Consider the following 27128-nt stretch of genomic DNA (forward strand, 5'->3'; position numbering starts at 1 on the left):
GCCATATGGGTGGGTTTGGGTGGGAAATTGGTTTTGAATTTTGAAGGTAGGTGGAGTTTATGAGGTAGGTTTATGGGGAAGAGTGGATGGATGTGAGTGGTAAATGGAAAAAAAGAAGGGATGATCATGAATGGAAAGAGAGATGATGAGGTAGGTGGGGATCCTGTGGGGTCTACAGATCCTGAGGTGTCAAGGCATTTACATCCCTGCACCAATTTAGGCATGTAAAATGCCCTTGCACACAACTCTGGGCGTTCAGCGCCAGGTTGGTGCCCATTTTGGGCGTTCAACACCCCTTTGCTGCCATTTCTGGCATTGAACGCCAGAACCATGCTTGTTCTGGGCATTCAGCGCCAGGATGCTCCCATTCTGGGCGTTCAGCGCCAGAACTATGCTCTGTTCTGGCGTTTGAACGCTAGACAGATGCTCCTCCAGGGTGTGATTTTTCTTCTGCTGTTTTTGATTCCGTTTTCAATTTTTATATTTATTTTGTGACTCCTCATGATCATGAACCTATAAAGACACATAACTAAGAAAAATATAGTTAGATAAATAAACATTGGGTTGCCTCCCAACAAGCGCTTCTTTAATGTCAATAGCTTGACAGTGGGCTCTCATGGAGCCTCACAGATGTGCAGAGCTTTGTTGAGACTTTCCAAAACCAAACTTAGAGTTTGGATATGGGAGTTCAACACCAAACTTAGAGTTTGGTTGTGCCCTCACAACACCAAACTTAGAGTTTGACTGTGGGGGCTCTGGTTGACTCTGCTTGGAGAGAAGCTTTTTCTGCTTCCTCTCCATGGTTGCAGAGGGAGATCCTTGAGTTTTAAACACAAGGAAGTTCTCATTCCATTGAAGGAATATTTCACCTCTGTCAACATCAATCACAGCTCTTGCTGTGGCCAGGAAAGGTCTTCCTAGGATGATGGATTCATCCTCTTCCTTTCCAGTATCCAGGACTATGAAATTAGTAGGGATGTAAAGGCCCTCAACCTTTTCTAATACATCTTCTACTTGTCCATAAGCCTGTTTTCTTGAGCTGTCTGCCATCTCTAGTGAGATTTTAGCAGCTTGCACCCCATAGATTCCCAGTTTCTCTATTACAGAGAGGGGCATGAGGTTTATTCCTGAACCAAGGTCACACAGAGCTTTAAAGATCATAATGCCTATGGTACAGGGTATTATGAACTTTCCAGGATCCTGTCTCTTCTGAGGTAATGTCAGTTGATCCAGATCACTCAGTTCATTGATGAACAAGGGAGGTTCGACTTCCCAAGTGTCAATACCAAATAATTTGGCATTCAGCTTCATGATTGCACCAAGAAACTTGACAGTTTGCTCTTCAGTAACATCCTCATTCTCTTCAGAAGAGGAATACTCATCAGAGCTCATGAAGGGTATAAGGAGGTTCAATAGAATCTCTATGGTCTCTAGATGAGTCTCAGATTCCTTTGGTTCCTCAGAGGGAAGCTCCTTATTGATCACTGGACGTCCCAGGAGATCTTCCTCCTTGGGATTCACGTCCTCTCTTCTCCTCACAGGTTCGGCCATGGCGCTTATGTCAATGGCCTTGCACTCTCCTTTTGGATTCTCTTCTGTATTGCTTGGGAGAGTATTAGGAGGGATTTCAGTGATCCTTTTACTCAGCTGGCCCACTTGTGCTTCCAAATTTCTAATGGAAGACCTTGTTTCATTCATGAAACTTATAGTGGCCTTAGATAGATCAGAGACTAGATTTGCTAAATTAGAAGCATTTTGTTCAGAGTTCTCTGTATGTTGCTGAGTGGATGATGGAAAAGGCTTGCTGTTGCTAAACCTGTTTCTTCCACCATTATTAAAGCCTTGTTGGGGCTTTTGATCCTTCCATGAGAAATTTGGATGATTTCTCCATGTTGAGTTATAGGTGTTTCCATAAGGTTCACCTAAGTAATTTACCTCTGCTATTGCAGGGTTCTCAGGATCATAGGCTTCTTCTTTAGAAGATGCCTCTTGAGTACTGTTGGATGCAGCTTGCATTCCATGCAGACTCTGAGAAATCATATTGACTTGCTGAGTCAATATTTTATTCTGAGCCAATATGGCATTCAGAGTATCAACCTCAAGAACTCCCTTCTTCATAGGCGTCCCATTACTCACAGGATTCCTTTCAGAAGTGTACATGAACTGGTTATTAGCAACCATGTCAATGAGTTCTTGAGCTTCTGCAGGCGTTTTCTTTAGGTGAATGGATCCACCTGCAGAAGTGTCCAGTGACATCTTTGATAACTCAGATAAACCATCATAGAATATATCCAGGATGGTCCATTCTGAAAGCATGTCAGAAGGACACTTTTTGGTCAACTGTTTGTATCTTTCCCAAGCTTCATAGAGGGATTCACCTTCTTTCTGCCTGAAGGTTTGAACATCAGCTCTAAGCTTGCTCAGCTTTTGAGGAGGAAAGTACTTGGCTAAGAAAGCCATGACCAGCTTATCCCAAGAGTTCAGGTTGTCTTTGGGTTGAGAATCCAACCATAATCTAGCTCTGTCTCTTACAGCAAAAGGGAAAAGCATGAGCCTGTAGACTTCAGGATCTACTCCATTAGTCTTAACAGTATCACATATCTGCAAGAATTCAGTTAAGAACTGAAAAGGATCTTCAGATGGAAGTCCATGAAACTTGCAGTTCTGCTGCATTAGAGAAACTAATTGAGGTTTCAGCTCAAAGTTGTTTGCTCCAATGGCAGGAATGGAGATGCTTCTTCCATGTAAATTGGAATTAGGTGCAGTGAAGTCACCAAGCATTCTCCTTGCATTGTTGTTGGGTTCGGCTGCCATCTCCTTTACTTGTTCAAAATTTTCAATCAAGTTGTCTCTGGATTGTTGTAATTTAGCTTCTCTTAATTTTTTCTTCAGAGTCCTTTCAGGTTCTGGATCAGCTTCAACAAGAATGCCTTTTTCTCTGTCCCTGCTCATAAGAAAGAGGAGAGAAAAAGAAAAGAAGAGGAATCCTCTATGTCACAGTAAAGAGGATCCTTATTGTTAGTAGAAGAAAAGAAGAAGAAATTCGAACATAGATAGAAGAGGGGGTTCGAATTTGGTGATGATGTGAGGAAGAGATGTTAGTTAATGAATGAATAAATAGAATAGGATGAGAGAGAAGGAGGGAATTTTCGAAAATTATTTTTGAAAAGGAGTTAGTGATTTTTGAAAATTGGTTTTTGAAAATTGTTAGTATTTTCGAAAATTTTTGAAATAAAAAATAAAAATAATTAGTTAATTAAAAAGAAATTTTTTGAAAAAGGGGGAAGATATTTTCGAAAATTAGAGAGAGAGAGTTAGTTAGGTAGTTTTGAAAAAGTTAAGAAACAAACAAAAAGTTAGTTAGTTAGTTGAAACAAATTTTGAAAAGATAAGAAGTTAGGAAGTTAGAAAAGATATTTTGAAAAGATATTTTTGAAAAAGATAAGATAAGAAGATATTTTAGAAACAAATTTTGAAAAAGATTTGATTTTTTTTTTTAAAAAATCTCAATTAATGACTTGATTCACAAGATATGATTCTAGAACTTAAAGTTTGAATCTTTCTTAACAAGCAAGTAACAAACTTCAAATTTTTGAATCAAAACATTAATTGATTATGTTATTTTCGAAAATTTGGTATAAAAATAAGAAAAATATTTTTGAAAAATATTCTTGGAATTTTCGAAAATAACTAAGAATTTTGAAAAAGATTTGATTTTTGAAAAAGATTTTAAAAAAGATAAGATTTTCAAACTGAAAATTTGATTTGACTCATAAGAAACAACTTGATTTTAAAAATTTTTGAAAAAGTCAACTCAAATTTTCGAATTTGATGAGAGAAAAAGGGAAAGATATTTTTTTGATTTTTGAATTTTTATGATGCAAGAGGAAAACACTAAAAGGATGCAATGCATGAAATTTTTAGATCAAAACAATGAATGCATGCAAGAATGCTATGAATGTCAAGATGAACACCAAGAACACTATGAATGTCATGATGAACATCAAGAACATATTTTTGAAAAATTTTTAATGCAAAGAAAACATGCAAGACACCAAACTTAGAATTCTTTAATGCCTAGACACCAAGAATTCAAGAATGCATATGAAAAACACTATACAACACAAAACAAAAATTCATCAAGATCAAACAAGAAGACTTACCAAGAACAACTTGAAGATCATGAAGAACACTATGAATGCATGAAATTTTCGAAAAATGCTAGATGCATATGCAATTGACACCAAACTTATGATATGACTCAAGACTCAAACAAGAAACAGAAAAATATTTTTGATTTTTATGATTTTCTAAATTTCTTGGATTTTTATTTTATATTTTTCGAAAATTATTTAGAAAGAAAGAAAAATAAGGATTCCAAAATTTTTAATATGAATTCCAGGAATCTTGCCATGTTAGTCTAAAGCTTCAGTCCAGGAATTAGACATGACTCACTAGCCAGCCAAGCTTTCAATGAAAGCTCCGGTCCAAAACACTAGACATGGCCAATGGCCAGCCAAGCTTCAGCAAACATATGAGTGTAATTCATTCAATTTTAATCCAAAATCTCAGTCCAAAAGAATTTAGACATGGCTTTACAGCCAGCCAGGCTTCACATGCTTCATGAAACACTAGAATTCATTCTTAAAAATCTTGAATAAAATTTTTGAAAACATTTTTATATTATTTTCGAAAACAGATGAGAAAATTTTTGAAAATATTTTTTTTGAAAAGAAAACAAAAAGAAAATTACCTAATCTGAGCAACAAGATGAACCGTCAGTTGTCCAAACTCAAACAATCCCCGGCAACGGCGCCAAAAACTTGGTGCACGAAATTGTGATGTCCAGGCTCAAATTATTCCTGGCACGTGAGCAACTTGGTATGCGTAATCATAATTGTCACAACTTCGATACAACTAACCAACAAGTGCACTGGGTCGTCCAAGTAATACCTTACGTGAGTAAGGGTCGAATCCCACGGAGATTGTTGGTATGAAGCAAGCTATGGTCACCTTGCAAATCTCAGTCAGGCAGATATAAAGTGATAATGATGTTTTCGAATATTATATAATAAAATAGGGATAGAGATACTTATGTAAATCATTGGTAGGAATTTTAGATAAGCGAATGGAGATGCTTTTCGTTCCTCTGAACCTCTGCTTTCCTTCTATCTTCATCCAATCAGTCTTACTCCTTTCCATGGCTGGCTTTATGCAAGGGCATCACCGTTGTCAGTGGCTACATCCCCTCCTCTCAGTGAATAATATGCTTACGCACCCTGTCACGGCACGGCTATTCATCTGTCGGTTCCCGATCATGCTGGAATAGGATTCACCCTCCTTTTGCGTCTGTCACTAACGCCCAGCACTCGCGAGTTTGAAGCTCGTCACAGTCATTCAATCATTGAATCCTACTCGGAATACCACAGACAAGGTTTAGACTTTTCGGATTCTCTTGAATGCCGCCATCATTCTAGCTTACGCCACGAAGATTCTGGTTAGGAGATCTAAGAGATATTCATTCTAGCTTAATTCATGTAGAACAGAAGTGTTTGTCAGGCACGCGTTCATAAGGGAGAAGGATGATGAGCGTCACACATAATCATCACCTTCATCACATTCTTGGGTGCGAATGGATATCTTAGAAGTGAAATAAGATGAATTGAATAGAAAACAGTAGTACTTTGCATTAATCTTTGAGGAACAGCAGAGCTCCACACCTTAATCTATGGAGTGTAGAAACTCTACCGTTGAAAATACATAAGTGAAGGTCCAGGCATGGCCGAGATGGCCAGCCCCCTATTGTGATCTAAGATAGCATACAACTGATCAAAAGATGCCTCATACAATAGTAAGAGGTCCTATTTATAATAAACTAGCTACTAGGGTTTACATGAGTAAGTAATTGATGCATAAATCCACTTCTGGGGCCCACTTGGTGTGTGTTTGGGCTGAGCCTGAGTGTTGCACGTGCAGAGGCCATTTGTGGAGTTGAACGCCAGTTTCTGTGCCAGTTTGGGCGTTCAACTCCAGCTTTTGATCCTTTTCTGGCGCTGGACGCCAGAATTTGGCAGAGAACTGGCGTTGAACGCCAGTTTACGTCATCTATCCTTGTGCAAAGTATGGACTATTATATATTGCTGGAAAGCCCTGGATGTCTACTTTCCAACGCAATTGGGAGCATGCCATTTCGTATTCTGTAGCTCCAGAAAATCCACTTTGAGTGCAGGGAGGTCAGAATCCAACAGCATCAGCAGTCCTTTTTCAGCCTGAATCAGATTTTTGCTCAGCTCCTTAAATTTCAGCCAGAAAAATACCTGAAATTACAGAAAAACACACAACTCATAGTAAAGTCCAGAAATATGAATTTTTTCTAAAAACTAATGAAAATAGACTAAAAATTAACTAGAACATACTCAAAATTATATGAAATTAACCCCAAAAAGCGTATAAAATATCCGCTCATCACAACACCAAACTTAAACTGTTGCTTGTCCTCAAGCAACTAGACAAATAAAATAGAAGACTAATAGGTTGAGAAGCAATAGTATCTTAGAGTTTTTGATTGAAGCTCAGATTCTAATTAGATGAGCGGGACTAGTAGCTTTTTGCTTCTGAACAGTTTTGGCATCTCACTTTATCCATTGAAGCTCAGAGTGATTGGCATCTATAGGAACTCAGAATTCAGATAGTGTTATTGATTCTCTTAGTTCAGCGTGATGATTCTTGAACACAGCTTCTTTATGAGTCTTGGCTGTGGCCCTAAGCACTTTGTTTTCCAGTATTACCACCGGATACATAAATGCCACAGACACATAATTGGGTGAACCTTTTCAGATTGTGACTCAGCTTTGCTCAAGTCCCCAGTTAGAGGTGTCCAGGGTTCTTAAGCACACTCTTCTTTTTTCTTGGACCTTGACTTTAACCGCTCAGTCTCAAGTTTTCACTTGACACCTTCACGCCACAAGCACATGGTTAGGGACAGCTTGGTTTAGCCGCTTAGGCCAGGATTTTATTCCTTCGTGGCCCTCCTATCCACTGATGCTCAAAGCCTTGGGATCCTTTTCATTCCCCTTGCCTTTTGGTTTTAAGGGCTATTGGTTCTTTGCTCTTGCCTCTTGGTTTTAAGAGCTTTTGGCTTTTTCTGCTTGCTTTTTCTTTTTCTTTCTATAATTTTTTTTCACTTTTTTTTTTCTGCAAGCTTTGTTCTTCGCTGCTTTTTCTTGCTTCAAGAATCATTTTTATGATTTTTCAGATTATCAATAACATGTCTCATGTTCATCATTCTTTCAAGAGCCAACATATTTAACAGTCTTAAGCAACAAATTCAAAAGACATATGCACTGTTCAAGCATTCATTCAGAAGACAGAAAGCATTGCCACCACATTTAACTAATTAGAATTTCTCTTATTAAAACTCGAAATTTTATTGCCTCTTATTCAAAAGATCTACTACTTTATTCATGTTTGCTGATGATGAGAAAAATAAACTATAGCTTAATTGGGGATAAAATCAAAATAGACACTAATTACTACTAATGATCATGTAATGAAGACACAAACATAGATAAGCACTTAACATAGAGAAAACGAAAAACAGAGAAAGTAAGAACAAGGAACGAGTCCACCTTAGTGATGATAGCATTTCCTTCTTGAGGCACCAATGATGTTCTTGAGCTCTTTTATGTCTCTTCCTTGCCTTTGTGGCTTGATTCCTAGTGATTTTTGGTATTTCTATCCTCAGTTGCTTCCAATAATTATGTGGAGGGAAGTGCATCCCTTGAGGTATCTCTTGATTTGCAGCCACATGTTCTACCACTGAGCTATAGATCCTTCACATAATTGTTTTACCACACCAAACTTAGAATGTTGCTCGCCCTCGAGCAAAAGAAGAGGGAATAGATGAAAAAGAAGATGTGGAAAGAAAAAAACTAGGATTATGAGGAGGGAAGGTGGGGATCCTGTGGGGTCCACAGATCTTGAAATGATCCTGTGAGGTCCACAGATCTTGAGGTGTCAAGGCATTTACATCCCTGCACCAATTTGGGCATGCAAAATGCCCTTGCACACAACTCTGGGCGTTCAGCGCCAGGTTGGTGCCCATTTTGGGCGTTCAACGCCCATTTACTAGCCATTTCTGGCGTTGAACGCCAGAACCATGCTTGTTCTGGGCGTTCAGCGCCAGAACCATGCTCTGTTCTGGCGTTGAACGCCAGACAGGTGCTTCCTCCAGGGTGTGATTTTTCTTCTGCTGTTTTTGATTCCGTTTTCAATTTTTAATATTTATTTTGTGACTCCACATGATCATGAACCTAATAAAACATGAAAAACCATGAAAGTAAATAAAAATTGGGTTGCCTCCCAACAAGCGCTTCTTTAATGTCCTTAGCTGGACCTTGCTGAGCTTTTAATCTAGCTTCAGCCTTGAGCATTCTTGCTCAATGTTGCCTTCTAGATAATGCTTGATTCTCTATCCATTGACAATGAACTTCTTATCAGAATCAATATCTTGAAGCTCCACATAACCATATGGTGATACACTTGTAATCACGTATGGTCCCCTCTACCGGGATTTCAGTTTCCCGGGGAATAGCCTGAGTCTAGAGTTAAACAACAGAACCTTCTGTCCTGGTTCAAAGATTCTAGATGACAGCTTTCTGTCATGCCACTTTTTTTATTTTTCTTTATATAGCTTGGCATTTTCGAAAGCTGTGAATCTGAACTCCTCTAGCTCATTTAGCTGGAGCAATCTTTTTTCTCCTGCTAATTTGGCATCAAAGTTTAGGAATCTGGTTGCCCAGTAGGCCTTATGTTCCAGTTCCACGGGCAGGTGACATGCCTTACCATACACCAGTTGGTATGGAGAGGTCCTTATAGGGGTCTTGAATGCTGTTCTGTAAGCCCACAGAGCATCATCCAAGCTCCTTGCCCAATCCTTTCTACGGGTATTTACTGTCCGTTCCAGGATTCTCTTTAATTCTCTGTTAGAGACTTCAGCCTGCCCATTGGTTTGTGGATGATATGGAGTGGCCACCTTGTGGCGAATTCCATACCGAACCATGGCAGAGTAAAGCTGTTTATTGCAGAAGTGAGTGCCCCCATCACTGATTAGTACTCTAGGGACACCAAACCTGCTAAAAATATGTTTCTGGAGGAACTTCAGCACTGTTTTAGTATCATTGGTGGGTGTGGCAATAGCCTCAACCCATTTTGATACATAGTCAACTGCCACCAGAATATAAGTGTTTGAGTATGATGGTGGGAAAGGTCCCATGAAGTCAATTCCCCATACGTCAAACAACTCAATTTCCAAGATTCCTTGTTGAGGCATGGCGTAACCATGAAGCAGATTACCAGCTCTTTGGCAACTGTCACAATTACGTACAAACTCTCGGGAATCTTTATAGAGTGTGGGCCAATAGAAGCCACATTGGAGGACCTTGGTGGCTGTTCGCTCACCTCCGAAATGGCCTCCATATTGAGATCCGTGGCAATGCCACAGGATCCTCTGTGCTTCTTCTCTAGGCACACACCTACGGATAATTCCGTCTGCACATCTCTTAAAGAGATAAGGTTCATCCCACAAGTAGTACTTTGCATCAGTAATTAATTTCTTCTTTTGTATCCTGTTGTACTCCTTGGGTATGAACCTTGCAGCTTTATAGTTTGCAATATCGGCAAACCATGGTGCTTCCTGAATGGCGAATAAATGCTCATCAGGAAACGTCTCAGAGATCTCTAGAGAAGGGGGGGACGTCCCTTCCACTGGCTCTATCCGGGACAGATGATCAGCCACTTGGTTCTCTGTCCCTTTTCTGTCTCTTATTTCTATATCAAACTCTTGCAGAAGCAATACCCATCTGATGAGTCTGGGTTTTGAATCCTGCTTTGTGAGTAGATATTTAAGAGCAGCATGGTCAGTATACACAATCACTTTTGATCCTACTAAGTATGATCTGAATTTGTCAATGGTGTAAACCACTGCAAGTAATTCTTTTTCTGTGGTTGTGTAATTTTTCTGGGCGTCATTTAGAACGCGACTGGCATAATAAATGACATGCAGAAGCTTGTCATGCCTCTGTCCCAATACTGCACCAATGGCATGATCACTGGCATCACACATTAGCTCAAATGGTAATGTCCAGTCTGGTGCAGAAATGACTGGTGCTGTGACCAGCTTAGCTTTCAGCGTTTCAAACGCCTGCAGTCACTCTGTGTCAAACACAAATGGCGTGTCAGCAGCTAGCAGATTGCTTAGAGGTTTTGCGATTTTTGAAAAATCCTTTATAAACCTTCTATAGAATCCTGCATGCCCCAGAAAGCTTCTGATTGCCTTAACATTGGCAGGTGGTGGTAATTTTTCAATTACCTCTATTTTTGCTTGATCCACCTCTATTCCCTTGTTTGAGATTTTATGCCCAAGAACAATTCCTTCATTCACCATGAAGTGACACTTTTCCCAGTTTAAAACTAGGTTGGTTTCTTGGCATCTTTTCAAAACAAGTTTCAGGTGATCAAGACAGGAGCTGAATGAGTCTCCATATACTGAGAAGTCATCCATGAAGACTTCCAGAAATTTTTCCACCATGTCAGAGAAAATAGAGAGCATGCATCTCTGGAAGGTTGCAAGCGCATTACATAGCCCAAACGGCATCCTTCTATAAGCAAACACTCCTGATGGACATGTGAATGCTGTTTTCTCTTGATCCTGGGGATCTACTGCAATCTGGTTATAGCCTGAGTAGCCATCCAAAAAGCAGTAATAATCATGACCTGCTAGTCTTTCTAGCATCTGGTCTATGAATGGTAAAGGAAAATTATCCTTTCTGGTGGCTGTATTGAGCCTTCTGTAGTCAATACACATGCGCCACCCTATAACTGTTCTTGTAGGAACCAGTTCATTTTTTTCATTATGAATCACTGTCATGCCTCCCTTTTTTGGGACGACTTGAACAGGGCTTACCCAGGGGCTATCAGAAATAGGATAAATAATCCCAGCCTCCAGTAATTTGGTGACCTCTTTCTGCACCACTTCCTTCATGGCTGGATTTAACCGCCTCTGTGGTTGAACCACTGGTTTGGCATTATCCTCCAATAGGATTTTGTGCATGCATCTAGCTGGGCTTATGCCCTTAAGGTCTCCTATGGACCACCCAAGAGCTGTCTTGTGTGTCCTTAGCACTTGAATAAGTGCTTCCTCTTCCTGTGAATTTAAAGCAGAGCTTATGATCACTGGAAAAGTGTCACCTTCTCCCAGAAATGCATATTTCAAGGATGGTGGTAGTGGCTTGAGCTCGGGTTTAGGAGGTTTTTCCTCTTTCAGAAGAAAGTTCAGAGGCTCTTTCATGTCCTCTGAATCCTCCAAATCAGGCTGAACATCTTTAAAGATGTCTTCCAACTCTGATTTGAGACTCTCAGCCATGTTGATCTCTTCTACCAAAGAGTCAATGAGATCAACTTTCATGCAGTCTGTTGATGTGTCTGGATGCTGCATGGCTTTGACAGCGTTCAACTTAAACTCATCATCATTGACTCTCAGGGTTATTTCCCCCTGTTGGACGTCAATGAGGGATCGTCCAGTTGCTAGGAAGGGTCTTCCTAGAATGAGAGTAGCACTCTTGTGCTCCTCCATTTCCAGCACAACAAAGTCAGTGGGAAAGGCGAATGGCCCAACTCTGACAATCATGTCTTCAATCACGCCTGATGGGTATTTAGTGGAACCATCAGCAAGTTGGAGACATATCCGGGTTGGTTTAACTTCTTCAGTTAAGCCAAGCTTCCTGATAGTGGATGCAGGTATTAGGTTGATGCTTGCCCCAAGATCGCATAAAGCTGTCTTGGTGCAATCACTTTCTAATATGCATGGTATCAGAAAACTCCCAGGGTCTTTAAGCTTTTCAGGAAAGCTTTTCAGGATGACTGCACTGCATTCTTCAGTGAGGAGAACTCTTTTTGTTTCTCTCCACTCCTTTTTATGACTCAAGATCTCTTTCATGAACTTGGCATAAGAAGGTATTTGCTTAAGTGCCTCTGCAAATGGAATCTTTATTTCAAGAGTCCTTAGATAATCTGCAAAGTGAGCAAATTGCTTATCCTGCTCTTCTTTCCGGAGTTTTTGAGGATAAGGTATCTTGGCTTTATATTCCTCAACCTTAGTGGTTAAAGAAGCCTTTTTAGAGGGGTTGTTATCAGCACTTGTGTGTGTCTGATCCCTCACTGGCAATTGAGTGCCAGAGTCAGAAGCTGGAGTGACGTTAGACGCCAGCTCACTGTCTGTTCCTGGCGCCTGAACGCCAGAAATGTGCCCATTTTGGGCGTTCAACGCTGGATTCTGCCCCATTTGGGCGTTCAACGCCAGATTCTTGCCCATTTCTGGCGTTGAACGCTAATTCTGCCTTGTTTCTGACGTTGAACGCCAGTTTTGGGCATGGTCTGGGCGTTCAGCGCCAGCCTTCCACCCATTTTCTGGCGTTTTAGCGCCAGAATTATTTTTCCTTGGGCTCTTACTGTCCTCAGGTGAATCTTTGGTGGGTTGCTCATTTCTTGAATTTTTGATGCCTTGAGGTGGGGTATTTAATGTTTTCCCACTCCTTAATTGAACTGCTTGGCATTCTTCTGCTATTTGCCTTGATAGCTGCTGCTTTGTTTGCTTAAACTGTTCGTCCATATGTATATTAGCTATCCTTGTCTCCTGTAGCCTGTCCTTGAATTCAGCTAGCTGCTTTGTTAGAAAATCCAATTGCTAATTGAATTCAGCAGCTTGTTTTACAGTACTGAATTCAGCAGTTACTGTTTTAACCTCTTCATTCATGGAAGGGTTGCTGCTTAGGTACAGATGCTGATTCCTGGCAACTGTATCAATGAGCTCTTGAGCCTCTTCAATTGTCTTTCTCATATGGATAGATCCACCAGCTGAGTAATCTAGAGACATCTGAGCTCCTTCTGCAAGCCCATAGTAGAAGATGTCTAACTGAACCCACTCTGAAAACATTTCAGAGGGGCATTTTCGTAGCATCTCTCTGTATCTCTCCCAGGCATCATAAAGAGATTCATTATCTCCTTGTTTAAAGCCTTGGATGTCCAGCCTTAGCTGTGTCATCCTTTTTGGAGGAAAATACTGATTCAGGAATTTTTCTGTCAGCTGTTTCCATGTTCTTATGCTGGCCTTAGGTTGGTTATTTAACCACCTCTTAGCTTGATCTTTTACAGCAAATGGAAACAGTAATAGTCTGTAGACATCCTGATCTATTTCCTTATCATGCACTGTGTCAGCAATTTGTAAAAATTGTGCCAGAAACTCTGTAGGTTCTTCCTGTGGAAGACCGGAATACTGACAACTTTGCTGCACCATGATAATGAGCTGAGGATTCAACTCAAAGCTACTAACTCCAATGGAGGGTATGCAGATGCTACTCCCATATGAAGCAGTAGAGGGGTTAGAATATGACACCAGAGTCCTCCTGTACTGTTCATTTCCACTTATGTCCATGATGGATAAAGGGATATAACTTGGATTGATTTACCTTTTTATTTATTTTATTTTATTTACTAAAATTTTTTTTTTGAAAATAAAATAAAAATAAAAATAAATAAAAGTGGGTGAAGATTTTCGAAAAATTGAGGAGAGAGGAAATGGTTAGGAAGTTTTGAAAAAGATATGATTTTTTTTTTTAAAAAAATGATTTTCGAAAAAGATGCTTTAAAAATAGAGGGAAAAGATATTTTTGGATGTTTAAGGGAAAAGGGAGAAACAAAAAGATAGCACAGGATTTAAAATTTTTAGATCTAATGCTCCTTATTTTTCGAAAATTTTTGGAGGGAAAACACCAAGGAACACCAAACTTAAAAATTTTAAGATCAAGACACAAGAAAAACTCAAGAACACTAGGGAAGAACACCAAACTTAAAATTTTTTAGAAAACCAAAAGAAATTTTTGAAATTTTTTTTTTTTTGAAAAATCAACAAGAAAACACCAAACTTAAAGTTTGGCACAGGATTTAATAAAAAAAAATATTTTTGAAAAAGATTTTAAAAATATGATAGCCAATTACCATGAACATAAACACCACGTTCTAACTAATTGAGTTATAAATTTAAAGTGTTTTAACAAGGGATAAATAATAAAAAGACTCTAAACTAAAAAGAAAAATTTTTCCTAATCTAAGCAACAAAATAAACCGTTAGTTGTCCAAACACGAACAATCCCCGGTAACGGCGCCAAAAACTTGGTGCACGAATTATGAATTACACTTTTCACAACTCGTACCACTGACCAGCAAGTGCACTGGGTCGTCCAAGTAATACCTCACGTGAGTAAGGGTCGAATCCCACGGAGATTGTTAGTTTGAAGCAATCTATGGTTATTTTGTAAATCTTAGTCAGGAAGTCAATTATGTTTATCAGTTGAATTGCAATTAAACAATAGAGCATGGATTAAAGGTTACTTGTTATGCAGTAATGGAGAATATGTTGGAGTTTTGGAGATGCTTTGTCTTCTGAATCTCTGCTTTCCTCTGTCCTCTTGATCACGCACGCACGTCCTCCTATGGTAAGCTGTGTGTTGGTGGATCACCGTTGTCAATGGCTACCTTCCATCCTTCCAGTGAACACTACGCTCACGCGCTCTGTCACAGCACGGCTAATCACCGGTTGGTTCTCGATTCGGTTGGAATAGGATTTACTATCCTTTTGCGTCTGTCACTAACGCCCAGCCTTCAGGAGTTTGAAGCTCGTCACAGTCATTCAATCCTTGAATCCTACTCGGAATACCACAGACAAGGTTTAGACTTTCCGGATTCTCATGAATGCCGCCATCAGTTCTAGCTTATACCACGGAGATTCTGATTAAGGAATCTAAGAGATACTCATTCAATCGTATATAGAACGAAGGTGGTTGTCAGGCACACATTCATGATTTGAGGAAGGTGATGAGTGTCACAGATCATCACCTCCATCACAGTTAAGCGCGAATGAACATCTTAGATAGGAACAAGCGTGTTTGAATGGAAAACAGAAATACTTGCATTAATTCATCGAGACACAGCAGAGCTCCTCACCCCCAACAATGGGGTTTAGAGACTCATGCCGTCAGAGAATACAAAGTTTTGATCTGAAATGTCATGAGATACAAAATAAGTCTCTAAAAGTTGTTTAAATACTAAACTAGTAGCCTAGGGTTACAAAATATGAGTAGACTATGATGGATGATGCAGAGATCCACTTCTAGGGCCCACTTGGTGTGTGCTGGGCTGAGACTTAAGCAATTCACGTGCAGAGGCCATTTGTGGAGTTGAACGCCAGTTTTTATGCCAGTTTGGGCGTTCAACTCCAGCTTTTGATCCTTTTCTGGCGCTGGACGCCAGAATTGGGCAGAGAACTGGCGTTGAACGCCAGTTTACGTCGTCTATCCTTGTGAAAAATATGGACTATTATATATTGCTGGAAAGCCCTGGATGTCTACTTTCCAACGCAATTGGGAGCATGCCATTTCGAGTTCTGTAGCTCCAGAAAATCCACTTTGAGTGCAGGGAGGTCAGAATCCAACAGCATCAGCAGTCCTTTTTCAGCCTGAATCAGATTTTTGCTCAGCTCCTTCAATTTCAGCCAGAAAAATACCTGAAATTACAGAAAAACACACAACTCATAGTAAATTCCAGAAATATGAATTTTTCCTAAAAACTAATGAAAATAGACTAAAAATTAACTAGAACATACTCAAAATTATATGAAATTAACCCCAAAAAGCGTATAAAATATCCGCTCATCAGACACCTCCTTGTTAAGTCTTTGAACCTCTCCCATGCTTCATACAGAGTCTCACCATCCTGTTGCCTGAAGGTTTGAACCTCAGCTCTCAGCCTATTGATTCGTTGAGGAGGGTAGAATCTTGCTAAGAATTTGTTCACCACATCCTCCCAAGTTGTCAAGATCTCCCTTGGGAAGGATTCCAGCCACTTGGCTGCCTTGTCTCTGAGTGAGAAGGTAAATAAGAGCAATCTATAGGCGTCAGGATGAATGCCATTAGATTTCACTGTGTCACATATTCTCAGGAAGGTGGTCAAATGTTGGTTGGGATCTTCTTGAACACTTCCTCCAAACGAACAGTTGTTTTGAACAAGGGTGATGAGCTGTGGTTTAAGTTCAAAGTTGTTGGCATGGATTGTTGGCTTTTGGATGCTACTTCCACAATTGCCTGGGTTTGGATTAATGTAAGAGCCTAAAACTCTTCTATCCTCCCTAGCATGATTTGCTCCACCTCCTCTGCCATGGTTGTGAGTTTCTTCTTCATGATGATTTTCCATGTTTTTTTCCATGTTTGGTTCAAAGTATTCCTCAAACTGTTCCTCTTCTTCTTCAGCACCAACTACTCATTTTTCTCTTGCCTCCCTCCTTAGTCTAAGGAAGGTTCTCTCTGGTTCAGAATCAAAGGAAGTTGAAGCCCCGCTTCTTCTCCCTGTCATACAACCAACAAGTACAAGCAAAGAAAATAGGCGCAGATAGTATTTGTGTCAGAGTTATTGTTAGTTGTGGGTGATGCAATATATCAAACAGTTAGTGGGTTAGCAAACAGAATTTGAAAATAACAAAGAGAAACAAAAGAGTAGAGGAGAAGGGAAGAAGTTTAGCTAAAACAAAAAAGTAAATCTCTCAAACAGAAAATGAAATACACAAAATAAAATGCTCAATCTAGTGATCTTCCAATCTAATCATTGTTGATGCACAATCAATCCCCGGCAACGGCGCCATAAACTTGGTGCGTGGAAAACTTGTCTCTCAACAAATCTCCCTTCGGCAAGTGTACCGAAGTTGTCGTCAAGTAAAAACTCATAATAGAGTGAGGTCGAATCCCACAGGGATTGATTGATCAAGCAACTTTAATTAGAAGAATGTTCTAGTTGAGCGAATCCAGAATTTGGGTTGAGAGTTGCAGAAAATAAAATGGCGGGAATGTAAATAACAGAAAAGTAAATGCTAGAATTAAAGGACTGGAAGTAAATGACTGAAAATAAATTGCATAATTGTAAATGGGAATGGGGGATTTGCTCATAAAAGTAAGTCGCAGAAATTAAAGAGAATGGGTAAGATTAGAGATGGGGAGTTCGTTGGGCTTAGGAGATGTTGCAATTCTCCGGATCAAGTTCATTTTCATCTCTTCCTCAATCAATGCACTCATTGATCTCCTTGGCAATCTTAAGTGATTGAATTACAATCCCTTGCAATTCAATCTCTCAAATCTTGATTAATAGCCAATTCCTTGGTCAATTGCTCATGAGAAGAGATGAAGTATGGTCACTGATTATACCACATGCATTTCCCAAACCAAGTATTGAGAGGGTTACAGTCACATACCCATCCAAACCCAATTTGGTCCAGCATGAGAAAGCATTTCTAGCTTGATCTCTTCATTCCTCTTCCAAGGTTCAAAAGAGATCCAAGTTTGAATAGCTTCTCTTCCAAGATAACTACTCAATTGGATGAAGATCGAAAGCTTTCAAGTAAAATCAAGAGGAAAGATAGAAGAAGAACAATAAAAATTAGTATTGATCCATCAAATTACAACAGAGCTCCCTAACCCAATGAAAGGGGTTTACTTGTTCATAGCTCTTGAAAATGAAAACAAAGATGGAGAATACATCATAAAACTAGAAATTGCAAAGAAAGTAAATACAGAGAGTAATTCTTCAGCCTCCAGAACTCTTTTACAATTTAAAGCTACTCCTATATATACTACTCTTCTCAGCTTCTAGTTCACTCTTCAAGTCTTGGGCCTTTGGATCTTGAGTTTGAAGCAGTTCCTTTCTTTATTTGGGCTTGGCTTTACTTGCAGAGAGAAAGTGCGGAGTGGGCAGAGACTTAAGCTCAGGGCGTAAGGAGTGTTAATCATTTAGTGAAAGTCCAAGTTCGGGAGTGTTAGTGACACTTAACATTGTCACTAACGTTCCAATGCACCCCTTTTGCCTTACGTTAAAACCCACGTTAACTAGGTTAACGTGGCTTTTAACGTTGCTTTGTCAACCTTCGAGAACGTTAGTGACACTCAACATTGTCACTAACGTTCCAGTGTGCCCCTTCTTGCTTCACGTTAAAGCTCACGTTAACTAGGTTAACGTGGCTTCTAACGTGGCCTTTGCCATCCTTCGAGAATGTTAGTGACATTCAACATTGTCACTAACGTTCCAATGTGCCCCTAGGTCTCACGTTAGAGTTCATGTTAACTAGGTTAATGTGGCTTCTAACGTGGCCATCTTTTAGCCATCCCAACGTTAGTAACAATGTTGAGTGTCACTAACGTTGGCTCATCCTTCATTTCTTATCGTTAGCTTCCACGTTAACCAAGTTAACGTGGAAGTTAACGTGACTCTTGGGGGTTGTGTGGTTGCTTCAACGTTAGTGACAATGTTGAGTGTCACTAACGTTGTCGACAACTCTTCATCCTCTACGTTAGTTCCCACGTTAACCAAGTTAACGTGGGAGTTAACGTGGTACTTAGCACCATAGGCCAACGTTAGTGACAATGTTGAGTGTCACTAACGTTGGCTTCTCTCCCTCCCCCTTAACGTTAGAGGCCACGTTAACTAGGTTAACGTGGCTTCTAACGTGGCCACTTATGAGTAATTGCCAACGTTAGTGACAATGTTGAGTGTCACTAACGTTGGCTCAACTTCTTTTCTCCACGTTAGAGTTCACGTTAACTTGGTTAACGTGACTCTCTAACGTGGGCATTGATGGCTTTTTGAGAGTGTTATTGGCAATCACTTTTCTCATTAATCTTTGCAAGTTACCTCCCCTTTTCTTGCTTCTTTTTGGTCCTGAAATCAAGCAACAAAGTGCATCAAAGCTCTAGTCCAAGTCATGAGTAATGCAACATAATATTTGTCACTAAACTTATGCAAAATCCTCATGAAATCATGTAAAATGCACAATGTATGCTTGAGTCAAGGCATAAGTGAATATTTACCCAAAACTAGCTTATTTCCTAAAGAAATGCATGAAACTAACCTAAAAACAGTAAAGAAAAGGTCAGTGAAACTGGCCAAGATGCCCTGGCATCAAGCCTACTTGGTTGGTTTGTTTGAGCACACCAACTTGTGTGCCATCCATGCCAGGAGGTCACCATAATTCCCAAAGACATTCAGCTTGCTCGCCGCATCCGTGGTGAACGTGCTTAGGCTGATTGATTTCATGCTCCTTGTTCGTTTCGGAATACACCTTGTGTTACTAGTTTAGTATTGTTCAAGTTTCCTATGCCATTGTATAGTTCTTGACAACCTTTTAGGTTTCAATTGATGTCTCTAGAATGATTATTTTGGTTATGGTACAGTAGATCATAGAAAGATACTACTAATGGAATGATTTGATTATTGGTGTAAGACAGTTTATTTTGGATTTAGCTCTTAATAATTAATATTAACTTTGATACAATTCTAAATGTGTTGGGTATTTGATATGTGAACTTTAGTAGAATTTCTTTTTTACCATAACAGCAATGATAGTGAGCTTTGTGATTTAATGGCCGTATCTCTTGTTATTGCCACGCTTTAAAAGCGTGGCCGTATCTAACCCTATGGCCACGCTTTTAAAGCGTGGCCGTATCTAACCCTACGGCCACGCTTTTAAAGCATGGACGTATCTCCCTCTGTTGTCACGCTTTTAAAGCGTGGCCGTATCTCCCTCTATTGCCACGCTTTAAAAGCGTGGCCATATTTTTCACATACGGCCATACTTTAAAAGCGTGGCCATATCTCTCACCTACGGCCACGCTTTTAAACGTGACAATCTACAAAAAGCGTGGCAAAAAGAAAAGCGTGGCGATAGGCTTGAAAAGGCGTGGCGACAGAGCAATCACCACCCTTTGATAGGTCACCCTTTCAAAAGCGTGGCAGTAGCTCAAAAAGCGTGGCAAAAAGCTATCGCCACGCTTTTTTCAGCTTTTCGCCATGCTTTAAAAGCGTGGCAATAGAGCTGTTTTTTTGTAGTGTTTTATCTGCTAACACAAAACGAGCTGCCGACCTTTTTAAGGGAGGGAGCCTCAAAATATCATATATAGACAAAGGCATTATACTAACACACGCTCCTAAATCACACATGCAGTCAGAAATTATTACACCACCAATAGTACAATTAACCATACAAGGACCTGGGTCACTACACTTTTCAAGTAAACCTCCCATTAAAGCAGATATGGAACTTCCTAAGGGAATAGTTTCTAATTCATTAATTTTGTCTTTATCTATACATAAATCTTTTAGAAACTTTGCAGATTTAGGTACCTGTTGAATAACATCAAAAAGAGGAACAGTTACCTCAACCTTTTTGAATATCTCTACCATTTTTGGATCAGGTTCCAGCTGCTTCCTGGGCTTCCTTGCAAGTTGTGGAAATGGAATAGGAGTGGTGTCTTCTGCAGTGTCTGCGCCTTTTGATGCTTCCTCCTGTGGTTGAACTTCTTCTTTTTCAGTTATGTCCTATATGTCTTCTTCCTCTTCAACATCTTCTATTTCCACTATCTCTTCAGCTGAGGTGTGTTCTGGTGGGCTTGGCTCCTCCTGGTTCCTCTCCTGCAGTGTGGTTCCAGACCTTAGGGTGATGGCATTAATACCACCCTTGGGATTGGGTAATGGTTGAGAGGAAATTCCACTGGAGCTCAAGGGTTAGTTATTGGAGTTATTCATTGAACCATTCTGTGAGACAAGAGCTTGCAAAGTAGCGTTCAGACCATTCAGAGTGGCATTAATGTTATTTTCTATGGTCTGCTATCTCCGATCAATAGATTGTAGTAAGTCATCATTAGCAGAAGAAGAAGGATAGGTAATTTAAGAGGTCTGCTATTGGGTATTCTGTGGTCCTTGGGATTGCCTCAGGTGAGGTGCTCTGTAAGGCTGGTACTGGTTCTGCTGCTTGTTATTGTTGTTATTCCACCTCTGATTTCTCTGATTATCTCTACCTCCTCTGTTGTTGTTGTCCCTCCAATTCTGGTTAGAATTATCTTGCCATCCATGGTTGTAATTGCCACTTTGATTGTACCCTTGGTTGGGGCGGTCATAGAAATTATGAGTGGCTGCCACGGTGTTGTCTTCCTGCTGGAGCTGCGGACATTCATCAGTATAATGGCTATAATCAGCACAAATTCTGCAAACTCTTTGTGGGACTAACTGTTGGTTTTGCTGTGGTGGAGAAGGTTGAGCTTGCTGAACTTGTTGTTGGTTCAATTGCATCTGCTTCAGCAAGTTGGTCATCTCACAGATACTCTGAGTTAGAGCAGCAGTCTCTCTGCTAGAGGATACTTCAGCAACGGCTTTTGCACGGCCTTGTTTCTGCCTGTGATTCCTAGTAGATTCAGCTAAGTCGCTGATCAATTGCCATGTCTCATCAGTGGTCTTGTACTTTTTCATAGACCCATTGCTAGCACTTTCCAATGTGGTCTTGTCTTGGGGCCTCATGCCTTCTGTGACGTAACCGAGTAACACTATCTTGTCAATCATATGGTGGGGCATGCTTCCAGAAGATTATTGAAGCGCTCCCAGTACTCATAGAGAGTTCCAGAGTCATCCTGAACAATCATGGAAATATCTTTCCTCAGGTTATCAGTAACTTCAGCTGGAAAGAACTTTTCCAAGAATTCTCTTCTCAGTGTATCCCAGTTGGATACAGTTGCTGTGGGTTGAGTGTAGTACCACTCTCTTGCCTTTCCCTCAAGAGAAAACGGGAAGGCTTTCAGCAAAATTGAAGTTTCATTTGCACCATCACGCCTGACAGTAGAACAGGCTGCTTGAAAATCACTCAGGTGCTTCATAGGCTCTTGAGCAGGTAAGCCATAAAACTTGGGCATCAAATTGAGCAGTGCGGTCTTTATTTCAAAGTCTGTAGCCACCGATGGATGATGCGCTTGAAACGGTTGCATTGTAAAATCAGGGGCTCCAGCCTCCTGGATAGTAACTCTCCTAGCTGCTGTCATGTTACCTGCACGTAAAACAACCAAATCAGTAGAATGGGAGCTGGTTTCTTTCTCAAGTGATGTTTCAGATCCGCCCTCAGAGAAGACTAACCGACGCCGAGCTTGCCTTATTCGTGAAATAGTTCTTTCAATCTCAGGATCGAATACTAGCAAGCTTGGATCAAGAAGCGAACGCGTCATCCAACGAAAGAAACAAGCAGCTCATAGTAATAAAATAAAATAAAATGCAAATAAATAAAATCCAATCAATAACTTTAGCACTCTATTGCAAGTCCCTGACAACGCCGCCAAAAATTGATGTGGCAGAATTTGGCGAGTTAAGAATTGTTATAAGATATGCGTTGCAAGTATAGTTCTCAACCAACCAGAAATCCGCTTATCAATTTAAAAAGGATGTCACAGAAATTAAAATTAAAATACTGCGAGTATGAATCCCAGGTTGTCTCCCAACGAGTTGCAGAAAGGTGTGCTATTTTATTAATCAGATGTTTTCAAAAGAGTTTGAGTTGAATAGACAGTAAATTAAATTAGAGAAATTAAGTAATTTAAATAAAAGCCTTGACTGAGAGTTGATTAGTTGGAAGCCCTATTCTTGTTGCAGTACTTTCAAGATTAATTGATAATTGGGGATTAATCTGTTTAGTTATCCCTTACTAGGTAAAGGAAAGTCAAACAAGTTGGAATGCTGTTTCTATTCACAAGTCCCAATCCGCTTATTTGGAAGGACTGGCGTTAGTGACCAGAGGGCAATCCAGCAATAAACCCAATTACAATCTTTCTTTTGAGTATTCCAACTCAAGGGTTCCTTTCAATCAACTCCCCATCAAGTAAGGGAACTACTCGCTTATTGTGAATGTAAAACTCATAACATAAGAAAGGGAATTAAAGAAAGACATGATAAATAAAATTTAAAGGAGTAAATTAAAAATAAAAGTAATTCTTGTATTAATAAATTCTAAAACAATCCAATAGTAAAATTGAGTAAATTAAAGGACATGGAAGAGTAAAGCCAAGTAAAGAAAACGAACTAGAATGACGAAGTCTTGATGAGGTAATAACTCTTCTCAAAATCCCAATGCAAAAAGCAATAGAAAATAAAAATCCCAAGAACTATGAATGTGTGTGTAGAGAGAAAACCTAGAGGAGAGAAAAACTAGATCTAAAAACTAAAAACTATATAGAATGAATGTTCTGTTGGTTTCTGCATGTTCCCTGGCTCTAGTCTGCTTTTTTTGGCCGAAAACTGGGTCGAAACAGGGCCCAAAATCGCCCCCAGTGATTCTGCAGATTATGCAGATCGCGCACGTCACGCGATCGCGTCACCCATGCGGACGCGTCATTCGGCGTTTTGCTTCTCCATGCGGACGCGTCGTCCACGCCTCCGCGTCACTTGTGCTATTCCAATTCACGCAGTCACGTGAGCCATGCGGCCGCGTCACTGCGATTTCCTCTCTTTCGCGCGGTCGCGTGAGCCATGCGGCCGCGTCACTTCTCGCTGGTCATCTCCTTAATTTCTTGTGTTCCTTCCATTTTTGCAAGCTTCCTTTCCAATCTCCAACTCATTCGTGCCCTATAAAGCCTGAAACACTTAACACACAGATTACAGCATCGAATGGAATAAAGGAGAATTAAAATACATAATCAAAAGTCTCTAGGAAGCAAGTTTTCAATCATGTAATAAATTTAGGAAGGAAATATAAATACATGCTAATCATATGAATAAGTGGGTAAAGATCATGATAAAACCACACAATTAAACACAATATAAACCATAAAATAGTGGTTTATCACCACCACGTGCTCCAGGTTGAGACTCGATACTCTGTTGACCCTATGTCGTAAGTGTGGCCGGACACTGTGAAAGTTCCGGATGAGCTCGCCCCCGTGAATATACACCAGTGAAGGTGTTGGATGTGAATTATGATTATAATTGTGAATAACTCGAGTTGGGGATACACGACAGAGGGACAGTCCAATAGTTAGCAACCAGGACTTGTCGGGTTGGCTTTATAACCGACAGATGAGACTCATCAACCACTAGGACAGGCATTCATCATATGCATCTATGTGACATTGTTTGGGTGTGCATATTGTACTTGGTTTGTGATAAACCCATATTTTATGATATAATTTATACTCAATATAAGTGATTTATTCAATTCTTCACCCACTTATTCATGTAAATTGCATGGTTTTACCTTTCCTTCTTTATTTTATGATATATGTGAAAAATATGTTTCCTATGCTTTAAAAATATTAATTTTAATTATCCTTTATTACCATTCGATGCCGTGATTTTTGTGTTAAGTATTTTCAGATCTCATAGGGCAGGAATGGCTCAAAGGACAAAAAGGAAACATACAAAAATGGAAGGAAAAGCACAAAAAATGGAGTTTTGAAGAAAAGGGCAGCTATGCGAACGCATGGATGACGCGAACGCGTGCCTAGCACGAAAAAGCAGCGACGCGAATGCATGGATGACGCGGACGCGCGCCTTGAGCAGAACGCAATTGACGCGTACGCGTGACCGACGCGTACGCGTGACAAGGAAAACTCCCAGATGACGCGAACGCGTGACAGACGCCACATACAAGAATCTGCAGAAAACGCCCCCAGTGATTTCTGGACCCTTTTTCGGCCCAAATCCAAGCTAGAAACACAGATTATAAGCCAGAGAATAGATGAATCAAGAGAGAAGAGTAATACAACGTTCATAATTCATAATATTAGGTTTTAGATGTAGTTTTTAGAGACAGATGTTCTCTCCTCTCTCTTAGGATTAGGATTAGGATTTCTCTTATTTTTAGGATTGTTTCTACAATCACAGGTTCAATGTTCCTTTAATTTACTTTCTAGTTTTATTTACTTCATTACTTTAATTGATATTTATCTTTCAGATTTGGCTTATGAACCATTCATGTTATGATTCTCTTAACTAATATATTTTCAGGTGTTTCAGAATTAAGATTGCTTTGCTTTATTTATGTTATGAATGATTTCAATTCAATTTAGATTTATTTTCCCATTTTGGTTTTGGTGTTAAGTACTTAGCAACACTTGAGTTATCAAACTCAACTGTTGAATGAAATTGGAATTCTTTGCTGGTTAATTTGCACTCCAATAACTCTAGTCTCTCCATAGGAGTTGACTAGGACTTGAGGATCAAATTAATTTGTCCACTTGACTTTTCTTTGTTTAGCAAAGGTTAATTTAAAAGTGGGAGCAGAATCCAATTCTCTTCACACCTGATAAGGATAACTAGGATAGGACGTCTAGTTCTTATACCTTGCCAAGAGTTTTATTTATTTAAATTAATTCCTACAGTTTACTTTCTTGCCATTTACTATTCTTGATTTTTATCTTATACATTAAAAACCCAAAAATACACTTTTTCCATAACTAATAATAAATCATATTACCCTGCAACTCCTTGAGAAGACGACCCGAGGTTTAAATACTTCGGTTATTTATTTTTATTGGGTTTTGTTACTTGTGACAACCAAACTTTTGTAAAAAAGGAATTCTTGTCGGTCTAGAAGCTATACTTACAACGCAAATTTATTTGTGAAAATTCTAGATCGCGCGAGAGCTTCGTTCTTCAAAATGGCGCCGTTGCTGGGGAGTTGTAACTGTGTGCCTTATTATTGGTTATTGTAAATATTTTCTTTTGCTTGTTTATTTCTTTTTATTTTCACTTTTAATTTTTATTATTTACTATGAATTCTCACCCCTATCGCTTTGAGTTTGGTTCTAATAATGTTGAAAGGAATGGAAGCTATAACAGGAACATGCATCAAGGTCAAAACAATCAGAGATGGACGGAACCACGAGGATCTGATCAACCCTTTAGGCAACAACACCTTCCAAACTATCATGGACGACGACCATTCAACAATGCATGTCAGAACATTAGTTATGGTGGACCCCCTTGTAATTACCGACAAGCCCCATCATACGCCTATGAACCACCTCCTCAACACAGCTTTGAACCACCACACTCACAAGCCAACTGCCACCATTCACCTCCATATGACCCTAACCCTTATCCACCCCAATTCCAACCCAATTACTCCCAAAACCACCACTTCCCTATGCACCACATCCATATCCATCTCTCCAAGAATCTAGGGAGCAACTCAAGGAAATATTTGAAAAATTTCACGCCACACTTCACCAATTGAATCAAGCAATAAATAGACTATCTCCCCGATGTTCGGACACTCAAGGAACCCCCATGGCTTCATGTGGGCAATCTAATGAAGAACGCAGCATGAATGAGATACTAGAGACCCTACTGGACAACACGGAGCATGACTTTGTACTGGAACAAGTGGAGGAAGCTGAAATTATAGAAGAAGAAGAATTGGTTGAAGACTTAGGAGATGCTGAACCTCCATGGGAATCCAGAATTGTGGAGGATTCCGTCAAGAAATTTACAATTGATGCTAAGGAGGATAGTGCACAACCTCCAAAGCAGGAATCTTATGAAGAACTGGACGGAATAACTCAACAACCAAGTTTCTTTGATAATGAAGATCACGAGTCAAGTTCTCCTAGTAATGAACTTGCATTCGCAAGTGAATTCTTTGAGATGGAAGAATCTTCCCCAAGTGAATACGAAGATGATGCGGAGGTAGACTTTTCGCAACCTCCAAATTATAATTTGAGTGATGAGGAAGATACCGAAGACTTCGATCAAGATATGGTTACAGCTGAAGAAAACTGCAAAGAAATGGAAGAATTCACAGAAGAATACAAGGGAATAGAGCTTGCAAAACCATTGGAAACACCTATTCCAAGGCCATTACCGCCCAATACAAACTTCAAGTGGGTAAAATCCTTAGCTTTTATCTTTACTTTTCCACTTGAATATGGTTTACTTGAAACAGATGGTCAGCTTAGAGCTCTTTGCGGCTTTAAGAGTAAAAAGGAAATGGTTCGTGCTCAAGGCTGGTATGCAAGATTCAATAAGGTTCCACGCTTCAATCTGAAGTGTAAGGATTGGTTTCGAGTTCGATTGAATGGGTCTCGGAGAATGTTTGGCCATCTTGGTGAGAATGCAACTTCCAAACCGCCCGGCTGGAAAAATATAAATCAAGACAAAGGCGGATATAAGAGCAAGGTTTGGGATCCTGGAATCTATTCTGATATTCAACATTCCGGGAACCTAAG

At 39.8% G+C, this 27128-nt stretch overlaps 2 non-coding genes across 2 annotated transcripts; both read left to right on the plus strand.

Annotated features, from left to right (window-relative positions):
- Nucleotides 1–2310: 2310 nt before the first annotated feature.
- Nucleotides 2311–2418, plus strand: LOC148568528 (small nucleolar RNA R71). Its single transcript, XR_015882310.1, has one exon. It is a non-coding gene; the product is annotated as a small nucleolar RNA R71 (small nucleolar RNA).
- Nucleotides 2419–15755: 13337 nt separating this feature from the next.
- On the plus strand, nt 15756–15861 carry LOC148568529 (small nucleolar RNA R71). Its single transcript, XR_015882650.1, has one exon. It is a non-coding gene; the product is annotated as a small nucleolar RNA R71 (small nucleolar RNA).
- Nucleotides 15862–27128: the final 11267 nt, after the last annotated feature.

This window comes from Arachis ipaensis, chromosome B4 (assembly GCF_059453495.1).
Source record: "Arachis ipaensis isolate K30076 ecotype BB chromosome B4, ASM5945349v1, whole genome shotgun sequence".
Lineage (NCBI taxonomy): Eukaryota > Viridiplantae > Streptophyta > Magnoliopsida > Fabales > Fabaceae > Arachis > Arachis ipaensis.